This window comes from Parasteatoda tepidariorum, chromosome 10, assembly GCF_043381705.1.
Source record: "Parasteatoda tepidariorum isolate YZ-2023 chromosome 10, CAS_Ptep_4.0, whole genome shotgun sequence".
In the NCBI taxonomy this organism is placed as follows: domain Eukaryota; kingdom Metazoa; phylum Arthropoda; class Arachnida; order Araneae; family Theridiidae; genus Parasteatoda; species Parasteatoda tepidariorum.
Window position 1 is genome coordinate 47258461 of NC_092213.1, and position 21903 is coordinate 47280363.

The 21903-nt window shown below is 26.8% G+C and overlaps 1 protein-coding gene across 3 annotated transcripts in view; it reads left to right on the plus strand.

Moving 5' to 3' along the window:
• Positions 1–1283: 1283 nt before the first annotated feature.
• LOC107455859 (phosphatidylcholine:ceramide cholinephosphotransferase 1) overlaps positions 1284–21903 on the plus strand; it is a 75884-nt gene continuing 55264 nt past the window's right edge. Inside the window, exon 1 of one of the 3 annotated variants that reach the window (XM_043045120.2) lies at positions 1284–1362. The gene's annotated coding sequence lies outside the window, so the exon portion shown is untranslated. Of the gene's footprint in view, positions 1363–10880; positions 10904–16199; positions 16360–21903 lie in introns of those variants that run through there. The other 2 variants (XM_071186770.1, XM_043045116.2) reach the window with 2 other exon arrangements.

Here is a 21903-nt window from a genome sequence, read left to right on the forward strand (position 1 = left end):
ATTATTATTAATAATAATAAAAATTTCTCTACTTTCTCCATTGAATATTGCAAATGACGAAAAAACAGCACAATCAAATATTAATTTATAATGTTTGTTTTGATAACTATGACATACGTAAGTAATAATTTCAGCAAAGCATCCTTCTCTCCTCAAGAAGCAGAATTTAGTTTTTATGGGTATTTAAAGCCAGAATAACAGTTTAAATAACAACCTTATTTTTATTAGCAACAGTTGAAATAAATAAAATCCACGGGTTTAATGGATTATGTCATGGAGAGCAAAAGGAAGAATTATAAGAGAGTAATTATGTTATAATTAAAAGTACTTTGTTCTCTGAAAAAAATGCATGGTAGCCTTTAAATACTTTTCTTTTCGTGTTTCTTGTATTTTATTTGAATACAAACAATAATGTCATAATTGTGAGCAACTGAATTTAATCTTTACCAACATAAAATCATCGGAAAATTATTCATGTAAGTAAAAGTTTTCGGCATTAAAATTATAACAATTCACCAAGGATAATAAAAGTAAAAACATTTTATAGAAATGTAGTATTTTGTATCTATGTTTAAATGCAATAGCTACAATACTTTTTGATTCCTCATTTAGCACATTTTTGGCCACTATCGACACTGCTTTTATTTTACTAATATATGCTTTTTATTGCTTTGATTTTTTTGTTAATTCATTGATACTTTTAGGATTTTGGCGGTGAAATGGACCAGTTAATATGAATAGGGTATCGAATTTGACATGCATGATCTAAATCTCAATTCCTTGTTCATAGTGACTATTTGATAGCATCGCCAAAATTTCAAAAAAGAACAATAAGAATTTTATAAAATATTGAAATACATATTGGCAAAATATGTTGCATAGAAAAATGAAGAAAAGAATACTGCAGAGAAGACAACTGGAGAAAAAAGAACGTTTTTCGCTTCTAAACGTAAATACAAAACACTAAAATTTTACGAATTATTTTATTATTATGATAGTAATTATAATAGTAATTTATGATAATTTTAATGTTAAAAAGCTTTACTTTTTTAAAGTTTTCCAATTTTTTGCGTAAAATTATCTTGCATACCAATCTAGTTACATTGGACTGTGATTGTACTGCGATATTATTAATTATCTTTGTAAGAACAAAATTACGATTAGTGAAACCACAGAAACTAATGATATTTATTGTATGACACAAGCATAGATAAAACGACTTGTTAAGTAGTGAGTCACTTTCTGAGAAATAGCTGATATTTTTACTGTGATGTCACTAAAGGTACAACTGAATTTAGCTGCACAGTTTCCTTTTGCTTTATCGCGTGCAATAATGGCGAACATCTGTGAATATTAAAAAAAGTAAGTTCAATGACTCATTCATATCTTTCCGTTTAACTTTTTCACATCTGACCTTTTATTTAATAGTTTCAGCAGTACTCAAGGTAATAGTTCTTATTAGTTGTCATGGTTACAGTTACTGATTTACTTCCTATATTCAAAGCATTATTTAAAATGTTAATTCAGATATTAGAACTATATATCTTTAAGGATATTTTCTCTTTTCGTTTAAAATAGGAAAAGATAATGCATTAATATTTTCTGTAATTCGTTTTCAAATTTGTCAAAATCAGCTAACTTTGACTGTGTAGAATAATTCTTTACCTCTAAAAATGGGTGAAACAGATTCTTAAAAATCATACTTTAAAATCGCATAAAAATTTATTTAGAAAACGATATTAAAAATTAAGTGTTTTTGGAATCGTTTTCTAATTTTCAATTTTAATCTCGTTGAATAAATAATGAATCTACAGCATAATCTAAGACTGTATAAAGCTTAAATAATTTGCTTTCTAATTTTCGAAAAATCAGCTAACTGCAGCTTCAGAAATCTACTTTTATCAAAAGTTTGTGTTAATGTACCACAGCTTATTTTTTTATATACATATAACAGTAGTTGAATAGTCATAAACCCAATTTTGGGTTTACGACTTACTGGAAGAAATTCATTTTTGTGGAGGACTTTTTTATGGAAATAACCAGCATTTGCGTTACACGAAGAGTAAAAGCGCAAAAACCATCCACGGTTAGTCTCATGGCAAGGGGATTCTAATCCATGATCAGTCTTCCACTAAGGATATTTAATGCCAGTATTGTGATCAGTGCGATGATCAGTGTGAATTCGTAGTGGGTTCGAACCCGGTTCACCTCATTGGAAGGCGAAAGCTCTATCCCCTGAACTACCACGGTCCAACCACAGCTTACTTAAAATTTTTCGTTATTTCTTTAGTATTAATTCCGAAGTTGCGCAAAATTTGAACGCTAAAATTCTTACATTTATTTAATACAAATATGCTGTATTTTCTTATACACTTAGTATTTTGATATACTGCAATATTTATTTTTTTTATAATACAATAAGTTAAAAATAAGCTATACTTATTCAAAATCGTTTCTTAAGTGAATTTTCGTTTGAATAATTATAAAATTTTTTTTAAATGTATTTAAAAACTGTAGCACTTCATTTTACTTTATTTATCTATTTGACTTCTTTATTAAGAATCGTTAAAAAAATTTCATTGAATAACTTGCAGCAAGCTTCCTTTAATTTTTTTTCTTTTCTATTTTTTTTTTTTTTTTTTTTTTTTTTTTTTTTTTTTTTTTTTTTTTTTTTTTTTNTTGATGCATTATTTTAATACAATAATATTGCGACTTTGTCACACAATTACGCAGAAGAGCTCATTATTTTAGGTTCGAAAAAAATAACGTTTATTTTCACTTTTTCTGTTTAACTGCCAAAAATATTCTAAAAGCAATACATTTCCGTAATTCTTTAGTTTCTTTTTAGCTTTTTTGTACGCCATAATAAAGAACTTAGTTAACAAAAAAATAAATAAAAATAAAATAAAAACTGCATTGTCATGACAATTAAGCAGAAAAAATTTTAATTCAAAAAGAGAATCTAGCAGAATTTCATAAAGTTGTGTTGCTAAGAGACAATAATTTTTTGATGTAACAAATTTAAAAATTCATTTTAAAAATTAGCATTAAGTTTTACTCAGTATAAAATTCAATTTAATATGTAGGACAGTTTTCTATTTTTTCAAAATTATTTTCATTTCTAAATAATGATAATTTTGCAATATTGTATCATCATCAGCTACTACGAAATCCTGGAGTCTTATGACATTGAATTTAGGATCATAAAAGTCCATTATTGATATATCAATTAAGTAAAATAAAAGAATATAAAAAGGATTTTTGTGTTGTTTTTTATTTCTTTTTATATTGAAGTCAATCTATTGTGAAAACATAAAACTAAAAAAATCAGATCATTGACTTAAAAATTTAGATATTTGTAGTAAGTATTATTAATTTTTATTGAATTGTTTGAAGAATTGTGCCATAGAAGAATATTTTCAATAATGCATTATACTAAAAGTTTAAATTTTATTACATTTCAACCATTAATACTAATTAGTTTTACGAATTTTAATTAGCTTATGGAAACACTTTATAAAATTTCTGGATTTACTAAATTTTCTATTTCACTTATTGTAATATTTTTTTTTTTTTTTTGTAACAGTACACATAAAAAAAAGCTGTGCTGATTCAAAATTCTTTTCTAATCGGATTTTCGTTAGTATAATTACAAAATATGTTTTGAAAATATATTTAAGTACTGTAGTACTTTATTTCACTTTATTTATCTATTTGCTATATTTTTTTTTAAAAAAAATTGTCGCTTGCAACAAGCTTCCATTAAAATAAAATTAAGTTTTTAATGCATAATTGTTACTCAATAAAGTTGTGACTTTGACATAAAATGACGCAAAATAACTGAAATAAAAAAGAAAGACATTATTTTTACATTCTCTGTTTAACTGTCAAGAATACCTTACAATAGATTTCTAGAAACCTTGCTATTCATACACCATAATAAAAGACATAATGTTAAAAAAAAGGTAGCGGTGCATTGCCAATTAACGGGGAATAAAATCACAAATCAAAAAGAGAATTTAGCAGAATCTTTTAAAGTCGTGTTGCTGAAAGTAAAAATTCCAGGCGTAAGGAGGTTAAGGAAATTTAAAAATTCATTTTAAAAACTAAAATTTAGTATTAAAAGTAAATTTAGAAAAAAAATTACTTATGAAAAATATTGTGAAAATTTAAAATTTTATAACGCATAACGCATTAATATTTTTTTCATTTGAAGAACATAGTGCATTATTTCTCAATCCAAAAAAAAGGAAATCACAAATAAACTTTAACTTACGTTTTTCCACACATTTCTCGGTATCGCGTGTCGTCAACTGGAACTACGTTTGTTTGGAAAGCAACTAATACTACTCTGTAAGTTTACTCAAGAATTATTTTTTTACATTTAAACTTTGTCTAATTTTCACACGATGTGCTTGAAGAATTATGGATTTTTTTCCCTAATAAATAAAAGATTACTTTTGAAGACGTAATTTTGATGCCATTATTTAAGTAAAATTAACCATACTTTAAAATTGGAAAATGGTAAAAGAAAAAAAAAATTAAATTTTCGATTTTTGTATACTTAATTATAACTATACAACAATCAATTAATCAAGGATTTGTCTTTACAATTATTTGAGTATGATTGATTTGAAAGATTGCTTGTTTATTAAAACTGATTTTAAAAAACATGGGTAATCTGGTGGTACAAATTAGCAATATTTTCAATATTACTATTAAAAAAAAGTTTTTTTTTTAAATGTTTTTTTCAAAAAAACAATAATTTTTATAACTGTACTGAAATGAATTTTTTTTTTTGTCTCATAGAAAAAAGATAAAACAAATAGAATCATAAGAGAGTTAGGCATTTGGTTTTCATCATGCTTTCACCGTCCTGCTCTATTACCATTTCAATTTTCAATTTCAAATTTACACATACACAAAAAATTTTTTTTCAAAAATTTTAAGGTTGAAGCAAAAATTTTAAGAGAAATAAGCGTTAAATTATGGTCTTCCAGCCTCATAATGTTTTGTGATTTTTTTGATCCAACTACAAACATTTTTTTGATAAACTAAACACTTTCTGAATTTCAATACATAATCAGCATTTAAAAAAACGTAAAATGTAGGACAATTTTCTACTTTTTAAAATTATTTTCATGTTTAAATAACGAAAATTTTGAAATATTGTGTAATCGTTGGGTGCTGCGAAATTCCTCAGTATGAGTTTAGAGAAGGGAAATGGATAGTAAGATTCCATTATCATACATCAACTAAATTCCCTACATCAACTAAATTTAAGTTAAATAAAAAAAATACGAAAAAGGATATTTTATTTATTCTTTTATGGGGGTCAATCAAAGCTATTGTGAAAACATGAAACTTAAAAATCAGATTACTCGATTAGAAATTTTAAATTTTGTCTCACGCATTACTGATTTTTTTTATATCAAATTGTTTGAACAGTTGTGTAACGCTGTAGAATATTTTCGATAATACAGGGTTATTCATAATTCTCTCCGGGGTTTCAAAGCGTTATAATAAAAAAACGAAGACGAATAGGGCAAAAAAGAACATATAAAATTATTCCGAAAGTATTCAAGTTTTAATTTAAGCAGTTGCCGGTAGATGGCCATGGCAGTAACATGTACCACTGAAGCCAGTTGTAGTAAAGAAAAATGGCGTTTACAGGCGGTGGGAATTATGAATAACCCTGTATTTATAGAATGGAGCCTATTTATATTAACTATTTATATTAATTAGTTTCACGAATATTAATTAGTTTATAGAAAAATTTTATGAAAATTATGTGTTTGTTTACCTTACGTTTTTATCTTAAACACAAGCAAAAAAGAGAAAGAAATGTTTTTCAACATTTTCTGGTGTTTGTATAGCATGGGCGGATCGTGAATTTGTGGGGTCCTGGGCTGAAACTACTTTGGGGCCCTAATAGCCATTTTGTCAAAAAACTGTTTTCTATGGTGATGTAGAAAAGTAGTATATAGAAAAAAAATAAAAATTACATAAAATAATTTTATAATAATTAAATAATTTTATTTATTTTTATTTGTCTATACAAACAGCAACTGTACAACATTATTGCAAAAGAAATTGACAGGTTATGTGTAATTATGTTATATAAATTATAAAGCAACCTTTCTGCATTTTTGTGCTGCAAATTTCTTTATTTGCTCATCACATTGTAAGTCCTTCGTTAAATCACAATTTATGGAAAGAACTGATAAGTGATTTAGTGGATGGTTCGACATTGTTGTTCTATNAGCATTTGAAAAAACGTAAAATGTAGTACAATTTTCTACTTTTTAAAATTATTTTCATGTTTAAATAACAAAAATTTTGAAATATTGTGTAATCGTTAGGTGCTGCGAAATTCCGCAGTTTGAGTTCAGAGAAGGGAAATGGATCGTAACATTCCATTATCATACATCAACTAAATTCCATACATCAACTAAATTTAAGTTAAATAAAAAAACACGAAAAAGGATATTTTATTTATTCTTTTATGGGGGTCAATCAAAGCTATTGTGAAAACATGAGACTTAAAAATCAGATTACTCAATTAGAAATTTTAAATTTCGTCTCACGCATTATTGATTTTTTTAATATCAAATTGTTTGAACAGTTGTGTACCGCAGTAGAATATTTTCGATAATACAGGGTTGTTCATAATTCTCTCCGGGGTTTCGAAGCGTTATAGTAAAAAAAACGAAGACGAATATGGCAAAAAAGAACATATAAAATTATTCCGAAAGTATTCAAGTTTTAATTTAAGCAGTTGCCGGTAGATGGCAGTAACATGTACCACTGAAGTCAGTTGTAGTAAAGAAAAATGGCGTTTACAGGCGGAGGGAATTATGAATAACCCTGTATTTTGTTTTGAAAGTTTAAATTTTATTATAATGTAACTGTTTATATTAATTAGTTTTGCGAATATTAATTAGTTTATAGAAAAATTTTATGAAAATTATGTGTTTGTTTACCTTACGTTTTTATCTTAAACACAAGCAAAAAAGAGAGAGAAATGTTTTTCAACATTTTCTGGTGTTTGTATAGCATGTATTATTAGTTTTTACCAAACTGTTTAAACAGCTATAGTAGAATATTTTCTGAAAATTAAAATTTTACCATAATAGTAATATTAGTTAATTTTACTAGCATTAATTAGTTTGTGTAAACACTTTATGAAAAGAATGCGCAAGGTTGCAATAATGTTGGTTTAATACGCATTTTACCTGAAGCACAACTATAAAAAAAAATATATATACATATAATTACATAGCACACCAAATTTTTGTGTTTATTGTATAGCTCGTATTATTAATTTTTATTAACTTGTTTAAACTGTTTCACTATAGTAGAATATTTACAATAATACATTGTTCCAAAAATTAAAATTTTATTATTATTAAATAGTAATATTAATTACTTCAACTGAATTATAGTAACACTTTATGAAAATAACTTGTAAGTTTACAATAATGTTAACTTAAACACAATTTATTAAAAAAAAAAAACGTATTACAAAATGTAGATAATATCTTAATTTTATGGGTTAAAATGGAAAAATTTGTGACATTGAAACTTTTTGCAACTTACCTTGGGAAAAAACCAAAATAAATGCGTGGGCCGCCGGAACATTTGAAAAATTTGTCATGGATAAATTCTACTTACTCAAGAGAAGTTCCAAGAATATTAAAACTGTGCATTCGCCCAAAGTTTATCATTTTTGGCTTCTTTTTAATTCATTTATATTCATGACGTTATTTTAATTCCATTTAAACTGTAGTTGCGATTATTATAAAAGCTCTTACAGTTACTTCTGTAAAATCATTTTATCTTTCAGAGTCCGTATTGTGTGTATGCAAATCGAATTTGAAGATCACATTATTAACGTGAAAAGAATTTATAATGATTACATAAGATTAGTTTCAAAAAAAGTGTTTTTCACGGAAAAAACTACTTTTGGGTTACGTCACATGATTATTTGTTTCTTTCTTTTTTGAATTAATGATAAATGGATACTTGCAACTCGAGAAGAAGTGAAGTGATTATGCCTAACTTGTGATTTAAATCAGATTTGATTGGATGCCTGTAAGTGACGTCACGCATGTGAGTCGAATCTGATTGACTTCGAATGGACAAATGTCACGATTTATCTACGATGACGTCACTTTCAGGTATCCAATTCAATGAGAGGAAAGTGAATTTTAGTCACAAATATCCCAGAAATTTAGCAACGATTGCAGTGATTGATTGATTCAATTTATCTACGATTGAGTGCTACTATCGTACAGAGGTCTAAATCAAAAAAAGATAAAATAAAATTTCTTGCTATCATTTAAAAGAAAAGTTATTAAAATAGATTTTTTTTTCATTGAAATTTCTTTCTAGTGTCTATAGAACAATGAAAAAAATTTTTTTTTGGATTGCTTCTGCTTAAATAACTTGTTGAGCTTCTACGTTTTTATGATCACAAACGAGAGGAAGAAACGGACGTTAACAAGATTTTTACAGGACGTCAACAAAATTAATTTTTGATAATATTTTTAACCTTATTAAAATATTACATATAACAAATGTAAATCTGTAAGTAAAGTGAATTAAAATACATACACATATCGATTTTTTTAAAACTTATATTTTAATTTCTGATTTTTTAGAAATATTGTGGAATTTAAAAGTGTTGGGAGCATATAACTTTAAAATTGTATGAGACTTGTAAAGAAACGTTTATACAAAGAAAATAAAAAATATCGGTGCATATTTAAGCCAAAAAATGCTAAAAACCAAAATGTTAAAATGTTTTGAATGGGTCTGACTTACAAATTTCGTTTGTGTTGATGAACTTCGTTACGATTAACCCACAGCGAGTACACAGTGGTTTGAATCTGAAAAAAAAACTAACAAATATAAAAAAAAATATCCAGAGTATAAAAATTCCCACAATTTAAACAAAAGTATTTTTTTCCTTTTTATGTAACAGGTTGATTTTAGATTTTTTTAAAAATTATTATTATCGAGAATTAAGCATTAAAAATATTAATATTATTGTAGCCCTTATTATTAAAAATATTAATATTAATATCCTTTAATATCATTAATGAGTAAGATCTAGTTTATTTCTCCTTATTGTTTCACAAACCTACACTTAATTTTTTTTTCAAGTATAGTGTGAAAAAAGAAATAAACTTTTAAAATTCAGGAAATCGTTCATTTTGTTACGATTAGCATAATAACAAAATGTTCTCACAAAAAATTATAATAATTATATATTTTAAAAACAAAATGATCTTTTTTTCCTTCTTTTTGAAAGAAATAGATTTTTTAAAAAAAGAAACGACGATGAATGAGCCGATGGAAGAAACATGAATTTCTGTTCCAAATATTCGAAAAATTTAACGATTGAGATACGATTTTTTAACAAAACAAATCTGAACGAAAACTTCTTGTTTAACGGTTTATAATGTGTGTTATAATGATTTCAATACACATATTTTGCTGAATCTAGAAATTGCGTAAGCAATTTGTGCGTATTATTTTTATCTTTGGTAACATTATGTGAAAATAAATAAAAGTTTTGTTTTATTAAATGACTTTTTGTGTAAGTCGATGGAAAAAATTACATTTTAGCTCTGGCTCTGGTCATATTAATAATCTTCAATTAAAACCCATATCTATTCTACAAATTAAGGGTTATGGGGAAAGAAATCTTTTTATTTTTTTATTTCCAATGCCCACCTGCGTTAACAGTTTCTCAATTCAAGCATTTACAGGGCATATTTGTAGGCCACTCTTTCATGGGCACCATTTTAGGTGAACCAATGTTGCCCCCACTGTAAGGACAGATAGTATAGAGAATGAAAGAACATCCATGCCATGCCTGCGATTCGAACCTAGAACTTTTCTAATGCAAGGCCACTTCCTTGACTCCTACACAGTCCGGTTGGCAGGACAAGGAAATCTTAATCCAAGAAAAGCCATTAGTGTCCACATTTCTGTGCTTTGACTTTAATAATAATAAAAAAAACTATAATTAAGCAATTATTTGTTTTAAAAGATAATTATGTAATTTTATAAGTTTCTAAAGTAGAATATTTGCAAATATTATAAAAAAATTCTAATTCTCAAATTTTGTTTTATTTGTTTTTCCCTTATTTAATATTTTATTCTTTTAAGCTACAATTGCTTAAATTTTTCAACATCAAAATAATTGCTAAAGCATTTTATCCTATTAATTATAAGAGAACGTCATAAGTTCTGAAATTTCTTTGCCACTAAGTTCTTTTTAGGTTGCACGATTCTCATAATTACGAAGAAAGAATTCATCAATAATTCTCTCCGCTTCTCTTAAAAAATTAGTATTTTGAAACCATCATTTGTTCAAGTGGTGAATTCTTTTTGCAAATTAGCAACTCCACCCATGTTTAATAAATTAAAATTCTAGTTTACCTCTTCGTCGAAAACCACGACCTGAAAAGCCACGTAATTACGTCAAAAACGTAAATAGTAACCCTTTTTTCTTAGCTCTGGCAGCAGAGTAACTTTTTTTCTGCGAAAGTTTCGCCAATAGTTTGGCGAGCGCCCAACTGGCGAGAAAGATTGATATCCTAGCAACGCAGAAGAGGAGCGAGAAAGCTAAAATGGATGTTGGATGAAGGTGGAAAAAAGAGCCGGTGTAACCATATCGAACTTAGAACGCCAAGTAGGTTGCTCGAAAACTACGCAAGTACATGCGCACTGTTCAAGGTCACTGGACTTCAGTGTAGTAAGAAAAACATTTGCCGAGCCCGAAGGCTGAATTTCGTTACTTTGATGATATATAATTTAGTTCCCAGTTCATGAATGTTTAGGGAAGTTGAGAAATTACTGCATAACTAGTATGTAAATAAACTGAATAATAGTAAGTAGTGTAGTAATTTACTTCTAAGACTGGCGTTGATAAGGTCTTGGACGCGTTGCCGGCGTCTGTTACCTGCAATTTTTCGAACTTATTCATTCGATTAAATAAGTAAAAAATATTTTATATTTATTAAAAATATATTTATTAAAGAAATTTAGTATGTTAAAACAAAAACTGTTTAGAGAACAACATTGAGAAAAATAAATGAATAAATTGGACGATAATTTAGTTACCTAATCCATTTTAAAGTTCAAGGAACAAGTAAAGTTTTTGGAACATTTTAATACTGAGTTATTTTAAACAATGAATTAAACGTTTTATCCAACTATTATGTGGTAAATTAAGAAATTTTCATTCAGCATTTTGTTTCATAAAAACTTTAGGGAACTCAATATATTTTACTATTATCAAATATTAGAAAGGGAGTTTTAATTATTTTGGATTAAGTTTATCTTAATCTGTTTATACGGTTTTAAATTTAGAAAAAGATTGATTTAACTTTAATGGAAATTATGCTTTATCGTAATTTATGATAAGTACTAAAATTGGTAAAAATTTAAGTAAAATCTAGCGAAAATAATAACCTGTCGGCAGGTAGAGACTATAGTTACTTAATTTTGTAATAAACCCCTTTGAAAAATTCCAACTATAATCTAAAGAAGAATTTGAAATGTATTAAAAATCAATCGATCGAAATCTGACTTATGGATCTCAATTTTTAAACAACCCCAAAATGAAAGTATTATATTTGTTTGGTAAACTTTTATTACATTAAAAATTTTCCATATAAAATAAAAAAGAACTTGAATTCGTTTTTTTTTCTTCTTCTTTTACGTAATTTTAAGATGCAAGCGCAGTTAAGTTAAAGTTCCGTGCAATTGGTCTTCGTTTTAAGTTACTTCAATTTCTAATTTAAATTTACTTCAATTTCTCGAATTATTTTAAGCATAAGTATAATTTTTTTATAATTATTTTTTGCAATTATAGAAAAAAGAAGAAAAAAATTTTAAATATTTTTCTTTTTGGCTATTAAAAATGTAAAATTTTTTACTGTACTTCTGATTTAATCATGTGTACTTTTGTAATCTTCTGTATAACTTCCTACGATGACAAAAAAAAGAAGAAAAAAAGAAAAAGAAAACAACTCGGAAGTAAAATCTGTCAAGGCTATGCAATAGGACTATCCAGATATATTGATTATTTTAACCCTTCTGCGTCAATCAACGATCTTTCTTATCAAAAGCTATCCTGTTAATGAAAGAGAAATACTTGACTCCTTCAAAATCTTTTTTTAAACTTTGATATGAAAAACATATACCAATATTTTATTTTCTTAATTTTGATTAATTTCCAGATGTTCGAATTATATGACCTTGACATAGCTGATTACTTACAAAGAAAATATCGGAAGCTTCAAAGGACTTTATATTTTTGATGAAATGGTTTGAACCTTAACAAACTTTGTTTAGGGGCTATTCAAAAATTACATAATACCAATAGGGGTTTGATGTTAGCTTTTTTTTTCTGACATGGGTATTGGAGGGTAAAATGTGCGCTTACATCAAATTTAAAAATCTTCAAATGGAAACAAAATCAGTTCATTAAAAAAATAATCGAAAGTTTTTCACCCATTTTCCTTTCAATAGGCTAATAAAATAATAATAAAAATAACTTAGATCTCTAATTTAACTTTCCTTTTTTTTCTAGTACAGCGAAAATCACAATAGGCTTAGAAATATATATATCAGTTTAACCCAATGAACAATAATAATAACAATGATGCTAATATTTGGTCGATTAAAAATATTTAGTTGAATAATTGTGCAGAAATTATATATTAAAATATTAGCATTGAAAAATTATTTATAGTGTGCAATCACTGTTAATTCAATCACATGATCAGAATAACCAATTCAGAAATTCGTAAGTAACTGTAATTGTATTAGAACAAGAACACCGTTTCCAAAAGCATTTTAAAATTGCAACCTATTCAAATCAAAAGATTATAATCACTGATTCGAATTAATTTCAAAATGGAACTATGAATTTAATTCGAATCTAAGGATTTGAGTACCTAATTTGGATAATAATAAGAAGATATATTTTAGAATCAGCGAATTTAAATAAAATAAAAACAATGGAATCACTGTCAAAATGTATCAGACGATTTTATATCAATCAACTGGTTCAAATCAGAATATGTGTAAAATAATGATTTGAATAACTGAATCGACGGATCATATCAATTAAGTATTAAACCATAATATTCGATACAATTAAAAAACAAATTATATTTTTTTCNTTTCAAAATTAAAAATAATTAAATAAATAACAACAATTTTGCAAAAACATTAAGGAATATAAGAATATTATTCAATGAAATTTCAGGTAACTTTGAATTTTCGATTTCCTAGAAATGTACTTTTAAATCGTTATTTTTACTTGTACTTTTTACTCGTTACTTTTTAAAATAAGAACTTTTTACTTTTTACTCGTTACTATTTTTAAAAAAACTTGTACTTTTACTCGTTACTTTTTAAAAGTAACGTTGCCATATATGGATTTGAGTACCTAATTTGGATAATAATAAGAAGATATATTTTAGACTCAGCGAATTTAAATAAAATAAAAACAATGGAATCACTGTCAAAATGTATCAGACGATTTTATATCAATCAACTGGTTCAAATCAGAATATGTGTAAAATAATGATTTGAATAACTGAATCGACGGATCATATCAATTAAGTATTAAACCATAATATTCGATACAATTAAATAACAAATTATATTTTTTTCAGATCAAATGCATTAAACGGATATTTTTGCATAATATTGGAGTCTTCTAAGTTCTCTTGTTGGTTTTATTGTTATTAGAAACTTACATGGAAACAATTTTTAAATTATTAAGTTCTGTTAAAAACCTTTTTTAATTGTATTTCTATTAAAAAATTATTAACTTTCTATCTTTGCCATTTTTTCTTTTTTGGGGAAATCGTCATTTAGATCCATCATTAGAGATTAGTTAGTAGCATAAGTGGACCTGTTTAAGTAATTAATTTATTTATTCATTTATTATTTTTGATTTTGTGACTGTAATTTTTCATTAATAGTTTCACTATTAAAAAAATTGAAAATAATTGTAATACTCGTAGATAATAAAATTCTCTTTTTTATGAAGAAAAGGAAATAAAAATAATAACAATATGCTTCTTTGTTGTTAGTTTAAAAGTAATCATATATATAATAGAAAGAACATAATAGAATTCATGTGTAAAAAATAACGTCATAATGTTGCATTTTCTCCCATTCTATTAAATATTCTATTTATATATTGCATTAAACCTCAAGCGGGGGGTACTCTAGCAAATATATTTAACCATCAGGAGGTCTGCAAAAAAAAAAAAAAAAATTATACTTTGTTCGATTAAAAATCTACTATTTTTTTATTCCTCAAAGGTCATTGAGCTTTTTTACTTTATTTTCTGCTCGTGGCTTGTTGCGATAGATAAATTATTTTGATGAAATGAAGAATAATGACAGACTTAGACTATTCTCTGGAAAGTAACTATTTCTTCGATTCAAAAATTCGAAGTATTGCTAAGCTTCTTTAGTTTCAAACTCTTAAAATTTTCATAGTAAGATAGTAATTCAGAAGTTTAATAAGTTTATTCAGTTTATTAATCTGAAAAACTTAAATAAACTTTTTTTTAAAAAAAATTAAGAGGCCTAGCATTAATTGTCTTTAAAAATACTCTTAAAGATGGAACATCTCTTACTTGAAATAATGAAGATATTTATTATAAATACAATTGAAATTCAAAAAAAAAACATGCTGTTAATTTTTATCAAAGTCAATTATAATTCCTAATCAAAAGTATTTGCGTCTTCGTAATCCCCGTAAAAAAACTGTTATAACATTCGTCTTTTCATTATTCACTTTATTAAACTGGAGTGAATACATGCGAGATACATCATCCTAGATAAATTGTAGTTTTATTTTGTTCGAAATTTAGGAAAGGGTTTTTAAAGCAAACGATTCTACGAAAATTCATAAATGCTATCGTTTTCTTTAACAAAAATTTATATTCTTTATTTAAAATTATTTTTCGTTATTTAGAACTATTCTTTCATCAGTTAGAATTATTTATTTCTTTATTTAAAATTATTTCATAAAAATTAAGAATTTAAGAAAAAATAATCAAAATTTAAAATTGTATCTCTTCGAGTTGTTATTTCCGAGTTGATTCCTTAGAGAAAGTGTTTTTATTTGCTATACAAGGAAGATAGATATTTAGTCAGGCATGCGAACTGTCTGACCCATAATCAGTCACACAGAACTGAAGACTGCGTAATCGAGAACTTTTTTGAACTTTATTATTCTCTAGAGACAATGTAATCTTCTTTACTGTAAAAGAAAAGATGTTTAACGGTGATTACATAACTACTATTTAAATATATTTCGTTTATTATTATTATCTACGTAATATTTATTTTAAATTATTAAAAAGGTTAAAAAAAATAAAATTTTTATTTCTTTATTTTTAGAATAATTTTTTTTAATCGGATTTTTTTATTTATTTGCTTTTATTTATTTACTTTTGGAATTAAATTTAATGGTTACGATGCCGTGAGGTATCTGATAGGTTATTAAAATGGTGATTTAATTAACTTCAGGCCATGGATCAATATCTATTACTATGGAAAGTTAATCACCATAAAGTTATTACCAATAAATTACCATACATGTAAAGTGCTACACAAAGCAATTCTTTTAAGAGCCTTTTTGATAATAAATATTAATGATGTTTAGTACAGTTGCTAGATCTATTGTTTGATAAGTATATGCCGAACGTTTTTAAGTCATTTTTTTACTACCGAGACAGTTATGTTTTGTGCGTATACTTACCTTCTTCAGTTACTTAATTTATTATAAGATTAATAAAAAAAAATTATACCGCTACAATTTGAGCTTAGTAAAACTTCAAATAAAATTAATAAAGTTATTAAAATAAAAGAATAAATATGTAAGAGAACCAGTGGTAGTAAAATATGTTTAAATTAAGCGCTTGCATATTCTTCAGAATATATAAATTTTAATTTTTAACAATAAAGGGGGAATAATGCAAAAACCAATATAAATTGAATAAATATGAATTTTTATTTAAAACTCTAATGGATAAGGAAGGCAAATTTATGAATACTTGAAAACGAAACTGAAGAAAACGAAACCCGATTTGAAGGATCACGAATATTCTCGCCTAATTGGCGACACTTTTAGGTGCATTTGGCGATTTTGAGTGCATTCTGACTGAAGCATTTTCGGAGCAATTCACGATCGTTGTTTGGGTTGATTTGTATTCGGAAATTGTGTGTAAGAAGTTTAGCTGTTTAACGTCCTACTATTGATTTATCGAGGAATAAGATGTTACAAAATTTTTCACGATGCTAATAAAGGTAAAATAATTCCATATATTCCTTAAAAACTTTCTTTCAATCTGTTTTAATCACTGTCAACGTGTTAAATGGACGTGACGTTAGGCTTAATCTTGCAAAGGATTTTGCGAATATGTAATTGTATTGCCCTAGATTACTAAGCCAGTGTTTTCGATTTAATATCTAATTGGGAAAATTATTTATTTTTTGTTGCGTAAGTGGATATTGCAACATATATTCGTTGTGATCTAAATGTTGTGTTTTGGAGATCCATCAAAATTTTGTAAACCTGTAGCATTTTCTATTACCGTCTTGCGTATCATTTTATCCACTATTTCCCTTTTTATCATTGATGTTTAACGCAGTATCATGCAAGTTATAAATTATATTATTATGAATATAGCATAACTGTTACGCTATCGTATGTAATAACTGCCTTACGATTACTACGAGCCAGTTCGGAATAAAATGTTTGTATTGTGTTTGTTTACAAATCAGTCATTCAGTATTCTGCGGATAAATTTTTAATCTACTTTTGTCGGAAAGAAATATTTATTCTATATCTAATTAAACTTGCGAATGGTAAACATTAAATAATATAAACATTTTTCATCATAAATGGATTTATAACAACTATTACATCCAATTCCAAATTGAAATACAGTGAATATTTTCAGTTGAATTTTTTTTATTTCAATATCGTCTGTTACTCTATTTGAAAGGAACATGCATTTGATTACCAAAAATTATTAGAAAAACGTTTTTACTTAAAAGTTCTATCCTTAATTTAATAGATTATTTAAAGAATTGTTTGTTGCTGTTAATTATAAATTTTTTTGTCAGTAAATTATTAAATGATATGCTAAAATTTGTTATACTAATTCATTTTACATTTATTGTGCAATATATGCTGTATATGCAGGTGATAAAAGATAAATTTAATCTTTTATCACCTGGTGCATGTAGTACATTGATTTTTGGACCATGAGTGTCACATAGGCCCAATTTTTGAGAGGGTAAAATTAATTACAGAGTCGCAATAATTTTCTATATTTCTCACATCAGGAACAAGGTTTATATGTGCTAAAACTCTAAAAGATTATTTTTCTCTTTTTTGTTTTTTCTTTAATGAATTTAAATTGATAATTTATGAAAATTTTGTGTTTTTGTTGGAAATATTCCGGGAACATTCAGAAATATTTAATTGAGATGGACATATAACCACTATTCTTCCCCGCCAACGACGCTCATGATTTAGGCCTATATTTGTATCCATTTAATTTATTTCTGAGATATATGTAATTTGCAAAGCATGTTATATTTTTTCTAATCGTTAAGACATTACATTAATTTAAATCGTCTAAAAAAGGACAGTTATGAAATGTATTTGCTTGGAGGGGAACAAAGAATGTTTGCTTGTTGTGCCAGTTCTTAAGATAACATATCAAGTATAAAAATACTAGTTTAATATTAAAATATTTTTGTTTCTTGAAGTTAGGTATTTTTTTTGATAAACATTTGGAAGAAGGAAGTGTCTAAAATCTTGTTAATGTGTTGTGATTTGAGCACTCTATTATTTTATAACTCCAATTTTATTAATGAGCCCCATAAAATTTTTAATAAAATTAACTTATTTACTGTGATTTCAATTTTTTTAACCATAAATATTTTTATTGACTTTAAAATTTATGATTAAATACAGTAATTATTTTTGTGCGCTTGCAGATTCAGCTCTTGTTTTTAGCTTTTGCACTTAAAAGGGTATAAGTTACTTCGGTTCCAAATTTGTTGACAATTCCAATTTTTTAAATTTTTGGATCAATAATTGGATTATGTTCGAAAAAGTATTATTAAATTTGCCTTCCTCTTCCTTGTATAAACTCAGAACAAAAAAAATGATACACTGCTTGCCTTTTGATCTTCAGCTTAGAAATTAATTTCTCATCTGCATTTTTTAGGGGGAGGGGATATTTAATGTACATTTCAGCTGTGCAGAGTTTTTTTTAATTTCAGAAATGAGTTCAATATTTTTTTTTTTGTCTGACTCTTATCACTTCAATGTGTTCCTTCAAAATAAAAATAACTTATTCTATAGTTAAATGTGTAAAAGTCTTACCTTCAAGACTGGAATTGCAATAGAATATGTATTGCACAATATACCAGCATACTGTTCCCCCAGTTAACTTCTTTCAAAATTCACCCCAACTGCAATATTTAAAATTATCTTTTATTGGACCATCTAGATTTAACTTTACCTGCTGATTTAGACGTTATTCCATTAACCATGGTGTATATAATGTTATTCCATGGAAATAGAAATCTATGTCGGAATCTGTTTATTAGTTGTCAAGGTCTGGTTAAAGTAAATAATCTTTTAAAATGGTAGGAAGAGGTTACACTGTAGATTTCATCTAATAAAATTTCCACTGTTTAGCCTTTTTGGGCTTACGCCCAAAAAGGTTATACAGCGGAAATTTTATTAGATGTATCTTCCTTCTCATATTTGTTGTATCATCTGCGTCCATTGAGTGACGTCCTTTATTCGTGCTTGTCACTATTTTTTTCATTCGAAAAAAAAAACTTGAAGGAACGAAAAAACAAGATCTAGTTAATGTTTGCTAACTTAGTTCAAAGATTATAAATGGTCACAGATGTTGCTTAATATGATTCAATTCGAGAAACCACTGAGCTCTAGAAAAAATGTTTTTTATTCATTTTTATAAGTTATAAATTTAGTTAAGAAATGTAAAATTTTTTTGTGCATTAACAGAGACTTGATCTTTTAGTGGCACTCTCAGTACCTTTTTGCGTGCATTTATATCTCAAGGTATGCTGAAAAATAGGCATCTTTATGGAATTTCAGTATTTTTAATTTGGGTAACATTTCTGTGTAACGGTTCTTGGGTGAAGTTTATTGTGTGTCCCTTCTTCAGAAGTGTGGTCATACATATGTGATTACTAAATATGCATCATCTACGCAAATGCTGTTTGCAGAAAGTTTGTCGCAGTTGTGGAATATTTATTTTTATTATTTATTTATAAATTGATCAAAATACTCCTATTTTACAAGCAGGTTTGAGTTAAGTCAATAATTGGTTTAAAAAAATTGCTAAATTTAAGTTTAATAAAATATAGGCTGGTGTGTATAATAATAATTTTAGTGTTTTTTAAAATTAGCACTTATATTAGTGATTTTTGTACAAATTTCATCAAAATGTGTTTCTACGTATTAATTCTGATTTTGCAGGCCGAGAAGTGCTTTTTTTTTATCCACCTGCCAGTCTTGAAAGGGCTAAATCACAAAAACTCTTTATTTCCACATTTTGTTTAATTTTTGATGACCCTTATTTAAAATTGAAGACAAAAAAATTTTTGTCGTTTTATTATTAAATTTAAAAAAGAAAAAAACTATTTTTGTGAAGAAATTTTGCTTGGGCTCTTGACCAAATGGCATATCTTCCCCTTGAGTAGGAACTTGGCAACAATAATTTGCCTTTCATTTAAAATCTGTTTAAGTTTAGCTTCATTATTTGAATCACAGTTAATAAGTTGCACATTAATTTAATTTTGAAAAGTAATCTGTGCAAAATTGCTACACTTAAATTGAATCCACTTTTTTTTTTATGGAGCTGTATGTCTGCAGGCTTAATGGTCTTAAATAGCCTTAATCATTCTTTTGGTCAGACTAAAGTTTATACTGTAAAAAATGGAAACAATGGAATATTACTATTCAGAGCACATTCTCTGGACTGTTTATATGCCTCGATTAGATTTAATTTTTTAAAAGTTAATAGAGTGAAGTTAAATGAAAAGTTACAGCATTGAGTACAGTACAATATGGCGTGTAATGATCATAGTTAAATGTAATATTTTGTGACCACAATAGCTAACTATTCTTTTACATTGATTGCTCTTTTAGGAGTTGATAAATTTTTTATTTTCCTAGTCGAATTTTAGTGAAAATGTGCAATGTTCACATTATTGGTAAAATATGATATTTTGTGGCTATACCCATAAACACGAAATCAAAAAACCAAAACAGTAATTTTATCATCACTTTACATGGATTATTAGACCGGGGACCACTGATCATTTATTATGTTGTAGTCCAATTCAAACTTTTGTGTTCCCGAATCATCAGACAGACTACCGTTGATTCTTTAAGATTTACAATACCTTAAAATTTACAATACCTTAATTCCTTTGCCTTAAAAAAGAGAATATAATTGTTGTTTTTTTATAAGAAAAAAATATAAATACGATTTGTATAATTTATCAGCTGTCCTTTTTCCGCATGATCACGTTTGTTTTAGAGCAAACATTGCATAATTTTCTTGGATATTACACAGAACTGTATCTGTATTCCTTTAGTGACCTTTTCTGGGACATTGTTCCAAGAAATAAACTTATAATAGTTTTACATTTTAAAATCTACTGATATTATTTTGAGTTTCTGAACATATTTAGTAAATTGAAAAGCTAATATTTCGTTCCAAGTTCATAAGGATTGTAAATAATGGTTTTTATATGAGTATTAGCTCTGCTTAGTATTGGGGATAATTTGAAAATATATTTATATATCTACTAGCTGACCCGGCAAACGTTGTTTTGCCACATGAATTATTTCTATAGTATGAAAATATATCTTATTTATTGTAAGTGTGTGCGTATGTGGTATATGAGTGGAAGAGGCATGGAGCGCTATGAACGATGACGGAATGTGAAAATAACAACACACCAAATAATATTTTTTTTAATTTATTGTAACTTTTTTTTATAAATTATATATACAACGAATTCTGAAAATATTAGTCAACAATATTAATCTCTTAGTGCAATGGAGTATACAATATTTTTTGTCATTCCATCTTTAGCTAACACAACTAAACTGGGTGGTTTGCCCTCTCGAGAGCATGCCACGTATAATTGTCTGTGTGAAGAACATGGTGTGCTCAAATCTAAGACACAAACAGACATTGCTTGACCTTGCCATTGCAAATGCTAATCTAATGGGGAACTGAATGCGTTTAAATTGAATTGGCACATCTGTGGGTATAATAGAGATTCGTGGAAGTAATATACTTTCACCCCGGAATTTGTCATTTAAAATAATGACTTCGATAACATTGTTCTTTAATTTTTTAACGACTAATCCCGTGCTGTTGCACAGACGTGGTGGGTTCAAATTACGAAACAAAATAATTGGAGATCCAACTTTGAGTGCAAAATTATGCGGTGGTATGCCTGATAAATCCAATGAGTTTAAAAACTCTGTTGGAAAATTTGGAGCTGATGTACCGGCCAATTCGGTACTGCGTTATTTCGTCGTTGTTATTCACTGGAAGAGCAGTCACATNATATAGCATAATAACATAATAGTCTAACGTAGTTTTTCGTTGTTGTCGATGCATTTTTATTAGTAGGATGCAGTTTTCCCACATTGATCTCCGTATTGTTTTGGTGGTCATCAGTATAAGATTAATAAAAGTCCCCAAAGTACTGTTTTCCTATGAAATAAGTGTTCTCTCTCACTCTACAATAAGCGAGCTATAAGCGAAATACTGC